The sequence below is a fragment of the Schistocerca serialis genome, chromosome 6 (assembly GCF_023864345.2).
Source record: "Schistocerca serialis cubense isolate TAMUIC-IGC-003099 chromosome 6, iqSchSeri2.2, whole genome shotgun sequence".
NCBI classification, from domain to species: Eukaryota; Metazoa; Arthropoda; class Insecta; order Orthoptera; family Acrididae; genus Schistocerca; species Schistocerca serialis.
Genome location: NC_064643.1, coordinates 516,598,917 through 516,607,508, shown reverse-complemented (window position 1 = coordinate 516,607,508; position 8,592 = coordinate 516,598,917).

Here is an 8,592-nt window from a genome sequence, read left to right as displayed (position 1 = left end):
TGTGCATGCGCATCCAGTGTCTTCTCTGTGTTTTAAGAATCGCCAACTGCGTTTTTTAACTTTCTGGTGACTTTTTTAACTGTCCCCAATGAACGTCTACATGTCAGTGTATTTTTACCTCCATTTTCTCCCCTTACTCTGTTTTATGTTCCCCTTTTTTACCTCCTTATGTATGTATTATTTTATTCTTGTTTTAGTTGTCATGTCACTCGGCTGAAGAGTGGCGGATTGTGCTGCTGACAGCCCTCCCCTGCCCATATGGGGCAGGGGAATGAAATCACAATAAAGAAAAAAAAACCTCCAACAAGGCAGTCTCAGGTAGCACCTGAAGAAGGCAACGAGTTACGTGGCCGAAATATTGTGCCAGAGCGACACAAACATCCGGCAGTAGACCCGATTGTTCCACATGTCAAGATCTCGCCGGGAAAGCCTGAAGAGTAACGTATTTCCTGTCATCAAATGTCCACTGACGGTGTTGACGAGCCCAGGCGAGTCTTGAAGCTTTGTCTCGTGCAGTCATCAACAGTAAGCGAGTGGGCCTTATACTCCGAAAGCCCATATCGATGATGTTTCGTTGAAATGTTCACACGCTGACACTGGCCCAGCTTTGAAATCTGACGTCTGTCTCGCTGAACGATTCTCTTCAGTCGTTGTTGGTCCCGTTCTTGTAGGTCTTTTTCGGCCGCAGCGATGTCAGAGATTTGTGTTTTACCGGATTCCTGATATTCACGGTACACTCGAGAAATGGTCGTACGGAAAAATTCTCACTTCATCGCTATGTCGGAGATGCTGTGTACCAGCGTCGATTGTAACACCACGTTCAAACTCACTTAAACCTTGATAACCTGCCATTGTAGCAGCAGTAACCGATCTAACAACTGTGGCAGACACTTGTTGTCTTATATAGGCGATGCTAACCTAAGCGCCGTATCGTGTCTCTTTACATATCTCTATATCTGAACACGCATGCCTGTACCAGTTTCTTTGGCGCTTCAGTGTTTTATGGCTTAGTTATAAATCCAAAATTTTCTCTTTCAAAATCAATATGGGTTGCGCAGCGATCATGTGAAGCTCATTTCGCTCTTTCCGTCTGTAAGATGTAGAGCGCCCTCCACTACCGCGCCCTGATTGATGCTTTCTTTCTCGGTGTCATTTTTACGCCTCCGGCGTACCAAGTTCACTTGATTACGATTTAATTTTAAAAAGTTGTCCTCGCGATCAGTGGCAAGACTAGGATATATGTTTTACTCCTTGGACAGTCAGCTGTCATTCTACGCGCGGAGACAAAGGCAATGGCAGACACATCAGTATAGCGTTAACTGTGAAACGTCCCCTTTGAACAATTATACAGGACTGTGCTTAAACTGACACACAATATTTTGTTAGCGCAACGCAATCTGACTTTCAATAATCCCTACAAAAGAATGGGCCCCGACTAACAGTAAACTATACCTTTTACAAATCACTTACCTCACAAAAATCTTCGCTACTCAAGCTACTGCAATACAGCGAGCGCCACTACTGCCAGCTAAATAAAAGATTCAAACTACGGAAGGCAGTTATGTAAGTAGGCTGTTTAGGTTTTTTTATTGGTAACGCCACCTCTGTATGAAAATCACTGGCTGTGCTGTGTGCAGTCTGTGGCTGCTTTGCATTGTTGTAATGCTCGCCATTGTGGTGTTCGGCAGCGGCAGCTGGATGTGAACAGCGCGTAGCGTTGCGCAGTTGGAGGTGAGCCGCCAGCAGTGGTGGATGTGGGGAGAGAGATGGCGGAGTTTTGTAATTTGTCATGAACTGCTATATATATATTATGACTATTAAGGTAAATACATTGTTTGTTCTCTATTAATATCTTTCATTTGCTAACTATCCCTATCAGTAGTTAGTGCCTTCCGTAGTTTGAATCTTTTATTTAGCTGGCAGTAGTGGCGCTCGCTGTATTGCAGTAGCTTGAGTAGCGAAGATTTTTGTGAGGTAAGTGATTTGTAAAAGGTATAGTTTACTGTTAGTCAGGGCCCATTCTTTTGTAGGGATTATTGAAAGTCAGATTGCGTTGCGCTAACAAAATATTGTGTGTCAGTTTAAGCACAGTCCTGTATAATTGTTCAAAGGGGACGTTTCAACTGACCCTTTGACTTACGCGCTTTTGTCGAGTTCCGGAATGTGTAATTACCCGCTATCGAAAGATGCATAATTATCTGAATAATACTGCAGAAAAAGGATTCCAAAGTTATTTGGTACTGTAAATGATTACATGCCTGTGACTCCGATAATTTGTGAGCTCAAAATAAAATAAGAGCTGAAAGAAGTTCTTTTTTCGTTATATATCCGTGTGTACTAACAAACCCAAAGTTTCATGGTGCAAGATTAATCTGCTACGTAGCAACGTAAACAAAGAATTATTGTTCCAGTATTTCGCATTCCTCTCAGTCCAAAGAGGATCGACGTTTTTTGAAAGAATTGGCGCTTGGCCCTCAGAATAAATAAACATATATCGAACTGCGTACAAAGATGTGGAAAGACCCAATATTGTTTAACGAGACAATTGCCAATAAACTTCTGTCAGTAGACACAGGCGGTGACATACAGTGCAACAATAAAATATCTTACTGAATAATCCTAAATTGTTATCAAACATAGCAATGATGATCCCTCGAGTGCTTCGAAATCGATAGCGATTACTAAATTACATTAAATACAGGTGTCTGAAGTGGATACCGCAATAAAGAAAATAAACCGTTCATTATTTTCTGCTACACATTTGCTTATGCTATTATTCATTTTCATCCTGTTTCCCTTAATAAATCCAATTTTCGCTGTTACTCCTGGGTACCAATGGTATTATCGTTTCATTCACGTATAATGATAAAAAAGGGTTACTTACACTTCTTTTATCGATGGCTAATTACATATGCGAAGATCAGTGAGACTGTGAACGCTAAACCGATCTCTCTGGTAGTCTTCGTCTCCGCAGATAGGATGGCAGCTGAATGTCCAAAGAGTAAAAAATATATGGTAGTCTTGTCACTGGTTTACTTCCTTTGCTTTTACACTGGCATCCTCTATGAGTAAACACTCTGTATGGCTTGATTGTATCCCATTGTTTTAAGAAAAGCTGAGTTATTGTAACAAGGTGATGACCAGGTTCAGATTCATTTATTGGTGTGGTTTTTCCCTGTAGTTCATCATATCAGATAATGGACATTAAGATTGTTTGAAAAGATAAATTCTGGGAACACGGAAGTGTAGGGGAGCAGCAAGCAACTGGAGCCTGCTAATTCATTCCTGCATCAGGGTAGTCTAGAGACAGAAGATGTCTGTGCTAGAGATGAAGTGAAAAACAGCGTAAAGAAGGGATATGCTGCCTTCATACGACTATATATAATATGGAGAAACAGGAAATCACATGCAAAACTGAATTTCGTATTTGTAATACGAATGTGAAAGCTGTACTTCTGTATGCCACTGGAAAGTAGATGAAAGGATAACATCACAGCTATAGCGCTTCAGAAACAAATGTCTCCGACGCTTAGTGAATATGTGGTGTCCAGAAAAAGTAATGAGCATCTCTGGCGAAAACCAAACCAACACCTGTAGAAAAATAGATATGTCACAGAAAGTTTAGGTGGCTGGGGTACATATTGAGAAAGCCAGATGGAGTAATCGAAAAGAAGACATGGTAATAGAATCCCTAAGGTACAAGAAACACAGACAAGCCTGGAGCTACGTGGAAGAGAACGGTGGAGTGGGAAGCAAGGAGTGTTGGCAAGACCTGAATGGAATTGAGGTTATTGGCCAAACACAGAGATGGCTGGCAAGTTCCTTTGGATGCCATAACAGCCCACGGGGACCAAAGGAATTAAGTCAATAAGCCAAATTTGAAGATCATGGCTAATTCTTCCCACCGTTTTTATCTTAGAAAAGTAATAAAGACGAACGGGACGTTAAAATACAACTGGCTTCCTCTAATGTTCAGAGAAGAGTGAAGGTGTTATTTAAAATTGCTTCTGAAATGATCATCTTAATTGATAGTAACTGGTAATTTGTTGCCGAAGTTACAGGAAATAGAAGCAAAGCAATTTTTGAGCAGCCCTCTTGAAATACAATTAACGGTATTTATGCGACGCGAGACTGTAATCTGTAAACATTGTTCGGAACGTTATGTCAGCAGTTGAATCCAAATTCTGGCGCAGCATATACCTTATCACTGCATTTGTAAAATTAATCCATGTTTATTTCTATTATTCCACTTTCTCTCTCCCTCTCTCTCTCTCTCTCTCTCTCTCTTCTGCCACAGTCTGAGATAATTATCCGAAAAGTCTTCTAAAATATATGTTAGTACAGAGAATAGTGCTGAACGTGGTGAGAGCAGTAGTGTGAAAATTTTGGCACCGTCGCGGTGTTAAAGGTCACGACGAATTAATTTCCGACAATCACTATTGACAGGCCATTATTTGATCATTGCCCGTACAATGCAGCGGGCGGTTTGGCTGACACTGTCAAATGACAGATCATAACTGCTGCCATTAACCCTGCGCCAGGGATGCTATCAATTACGAGCAGGAATCTTGTCAAGGCTCCTCTGCGGCGTTTACACTTTGAGCCCGTAAATCACATGACGTGCGCGGGCAAGAGGTTTGGAACACGCCGTGCTCCTGTGCTAACAGCCGGCATGCGCTGCAGGTATTGTTGCGAGAAATTTCGAAAGAGGCTGTACCGCGAAACAAGTATCGGAAAGCTGCCTCCAGGAAATTACTCTTACAATTTATTAAAGTGTTTTAGACACACTTCATATGCTGAGACTGTCTGTCAAGTGTCAGAATTACTGTGGGTCTAGATTTCATTACCATGTACCCGACACCTGTCGCCATTTGTCGCGCGGATAGGCACTCAAACAAGCCATCGGGTTAGTAATATTTCTGGTGTTTTCTAAAGTAATAAACTGACGTCAGTAGTTAACTCAAAGTCGATGGAAGACAATTAATCTTCTTTTAAACTTGCGTAGGCCGTTTTCCTTTTCATTTTTAAGCGTGGATACGAGATGAGCGAAATCACACATTATACCAACGAAAACTTCTCAAATTGTCTAGCTGACATGTGACGTTTCTGCTTCCCCTTTGCTTTAAGAAATAGCTCTTACTTATATGGGGGATAAAGAGTAAAAGTGCAGATAATTATGTTCATGACCGAGGACAATGTACTCAACAACATTATTGCTATTAGGAGAACTACGTTTTAGGTAGGTTGGTACCTTCTGGTATTTATGGAAAGAGCAAGCCATTAATTCTTATTTTCCCCTGGGTTACCAGGCCAGGTGTTGAAGTGGGGATGCGTGGACGCAAAATGATTAGTCTATACAGACAGGAACAGTCCACATAGTAGTGAACTTACGAACTTGCAGAAAACATTAGGCCATAAAGTTTATGACGTGTTTTTGGGAAGACAGTTTCACGCAGAGAAAGAAACAGCCAACGCACTGATGTGTGTACGTATTAAGCTACTTTATATAAAAATATCTGCGCTTATACGCTTTACAACGTTGTATGCTGCATATGATCACTACAGCACTGGTTCATAAAACGCTTTTGAACTTTGTTATTAATTCTCTCAGATATTGTTACGTTAAATCCTCAAATCACAGCGTACTCACGTGCACGCATTATGTTGAAAGGTGTGTGCGTGTTTTGAGAAAAACATCAATAACTCTCAGAGATAGTGATGTTCAAGTTTGATTTGCAAATGAAATATGTAACAGCCCCGAAAAGGTTTCTAACGCTAATCGTAATCGTACCTACAAAACAGTCACACAGCGCACACTTTCATATACACACATAAAAAAAAAGTTTTGCATCACCTCGGTTCTGAGGGTTTCATAATCTGTACAGAATATTGGAATAGAGATCAACATATATATCATTTCCGCCCTTTTTATTGGTCATGAAAACCACACATTGCATATTGTACCACCATACAGCGAGACCTTCAGAGGTGATGGTCCAGACTGCTGAAACCACCGTACCTCTAATACCCAGTAGCATGTTCTCTTGCACTGATGCATGCCTTTATTCGTCGTGGCATACTATCGACAAGTTCATCAAGGCACTATTGGTCCAGATTGTCCCACTCCTCAACGGCGATTCGGCGTAGATCCCTCAGAGTTGCTGATGGGTCACGTCGTCCATAAACAGCCCTTTTCAAACTATACCAGGTTTGTTTTATGGGGTTCATGTCTCGAGAACATGCTGGCCACTCTAGTCAAGCGATGTCGTTATCCCGAAGGAAGTCATTCACAAGATGCCTCGCCAATATGCTGCCGATGTAATTGCACTGTCGGTCGCAGGATGGCATTCAAGTATCGTACAGCCGTTACAGCGCCTTACATTACCACCAGAGCCGTACGTCGGCCCCACATAACGCTACACCAAAACAGCAAGGAACCTCCATCTTGCTACACACGTTTGACCGTGTGAGGCGTTCAGCCTGACTGAGTTGCCTCCAAACACGTCTCCGACGATTCCCTGGTTGAAGGCATATACGACTCTCATCGGTGAAGAGAACATGTTGTTGGGCCCATCTGTACCGCGCTGTATGGACGTCGGGATTGACGTTGTGCATCATGCAGCCTATTGCGCACAGTTTGAGTCGTAACACGACGTCCTGTGGCTGAATGAAAAGCATTATTCAACACGGTGGCGTTGCTGTCAGGGTTCCAGCGAGCCATAATCCCTAGGTAGCGGTCATCCACTGCAGTAGTAGCCCTAGGACGACCTGAGCAAGTCATGTCATCGACTTTCTTGTCTCTCTGTATCTCCTTCATGTCCGAACAACATGGCTTTGGCTCAGTCCGAGACTCCTGGACACTTCCCTTGTTTAGAGCCCTTCCTGGCACAAAGTAACAATGCGGACGCAATGGAACTGCGGTATTGGCCGTCAAGGTTTTGTTGAGCAACAGACAACACGAGCCATGTACCTCCTTCCTGGTGGAATGACTGGAACTGATCGGCTGTCGGACCCCCTCCGTCTAATAGCCGCTGCTCATGTGTGGTTGATCTTCGGATGGGTTTAGTGACATCTCTGAACAGTCAAAGCGTCTGTGTCTGTGATACAATATCCCCAGTAAACGTCTGTCTTCAGGAGTTCTGGAAACCGGGTGATGCAAAAATTTTTGATGTGTGCAGTTAAGGCAACGGGTACAAAGGGTCTCAATTAGTATACAACAGGCATGGGAATAGTTGCATTGGAGAACCGGTGCTACTTGTTTTTTTGTGTTAACTTCCCGCTTGTAGCGATCCGCCCTGCAGTTGGGTTGATTCCCCAAGCATGTATCCATCGATTCACAGCGAATGCAATAGTTAAGCATCGAAATAGGAAACTTGCAATAGAACACTGACATTTCTCGTGTACAAAATAATTCTGACAAACAGCGTTACCATACTTAGCACTCTGATGACCAGCAACAGCAACCCACGTCGCTTTACCTGTATCTCGTTCAGTGACCGATAAAGTTGACTACCATGCAAAGGATCAACCCTTTTACATGGTACGTAATTTAATCGTTCAAAATGGTTCAAATGGCTCTGAGCACTAAGCGACTTAACTTCTGAGGTCATCAGTCGCCTAGAACTTAGAACTAATTACACCTAACTAACCTAAGGACATCACACACATCTATGTCCGAGGCAGGATTCGAACCTGCGGCAGGAGCGGTCGCTCGGCTCCAGACTGTAGCGCCTAGAAGCGCACGGCCACTCCTGCCGGCTAATGTAATCTTCATAATAACTTTCACAGCTGCCAGTATTCGCCTAAACTCGTTTCAATAACAAGGCAGCGACCTGTTCTCAGTACACATAGGCAAAAAATGAATAAAGAAAATGATGTGTCTACAAATGACTGTGCAGCAAGTGTCGTTAAAAATTAGTACGTTGCTCCTGCAAAGAATAGACCCAAATTAATTTTCGAAGTTAGAATCCTGTCCATATTCAATCTTACAAAGCAATCTTAAATCGTCGGAAATATATTCTGATACCATTGTCCAAACTGACCATGTACTTCTTACGAAATTTATTGCGGAAAAATTTAATACAAAAGAGAATCATATGGGCTTAGAAACGATTCAGTTACCATCCGCTCCACTCTCAATAGTTCACAATCACCGCTAACCCACATCACCGCGTGTGAGTATGCGAAAGTATAAAAATAACACTGTGCGGAAGGATACAAAACACAACTTCACTCACCTCGAGTGATAGAACAGAATTTGGCACAAAAAATAACTGGGAACGTGCTCACCGGTAATCTTGTAGATCGTATAACGACTCAAAACCATTGTTATCCATCAAATAAAATAGTTTGATCAGGCATGCTTGTACAGATACGGCTCCAGAACCACACAAATCTTAACACTTGAAGGCGCTGAACAATTAGCCTGCCGTTGTGGCCGAGCGGTATTAGGCGCTTCAGTCCGGAGCCGAGCTGCTGCTACGGTCGCAGTTTCGAATCCTACCTCGGGCATGGATGTCCTTAGGTTAGTTAGGTTTAAGTAGTTCTAAGTTCTAGGGGACTGATGACCTCTGATGTTAAGTCCCATAGTGC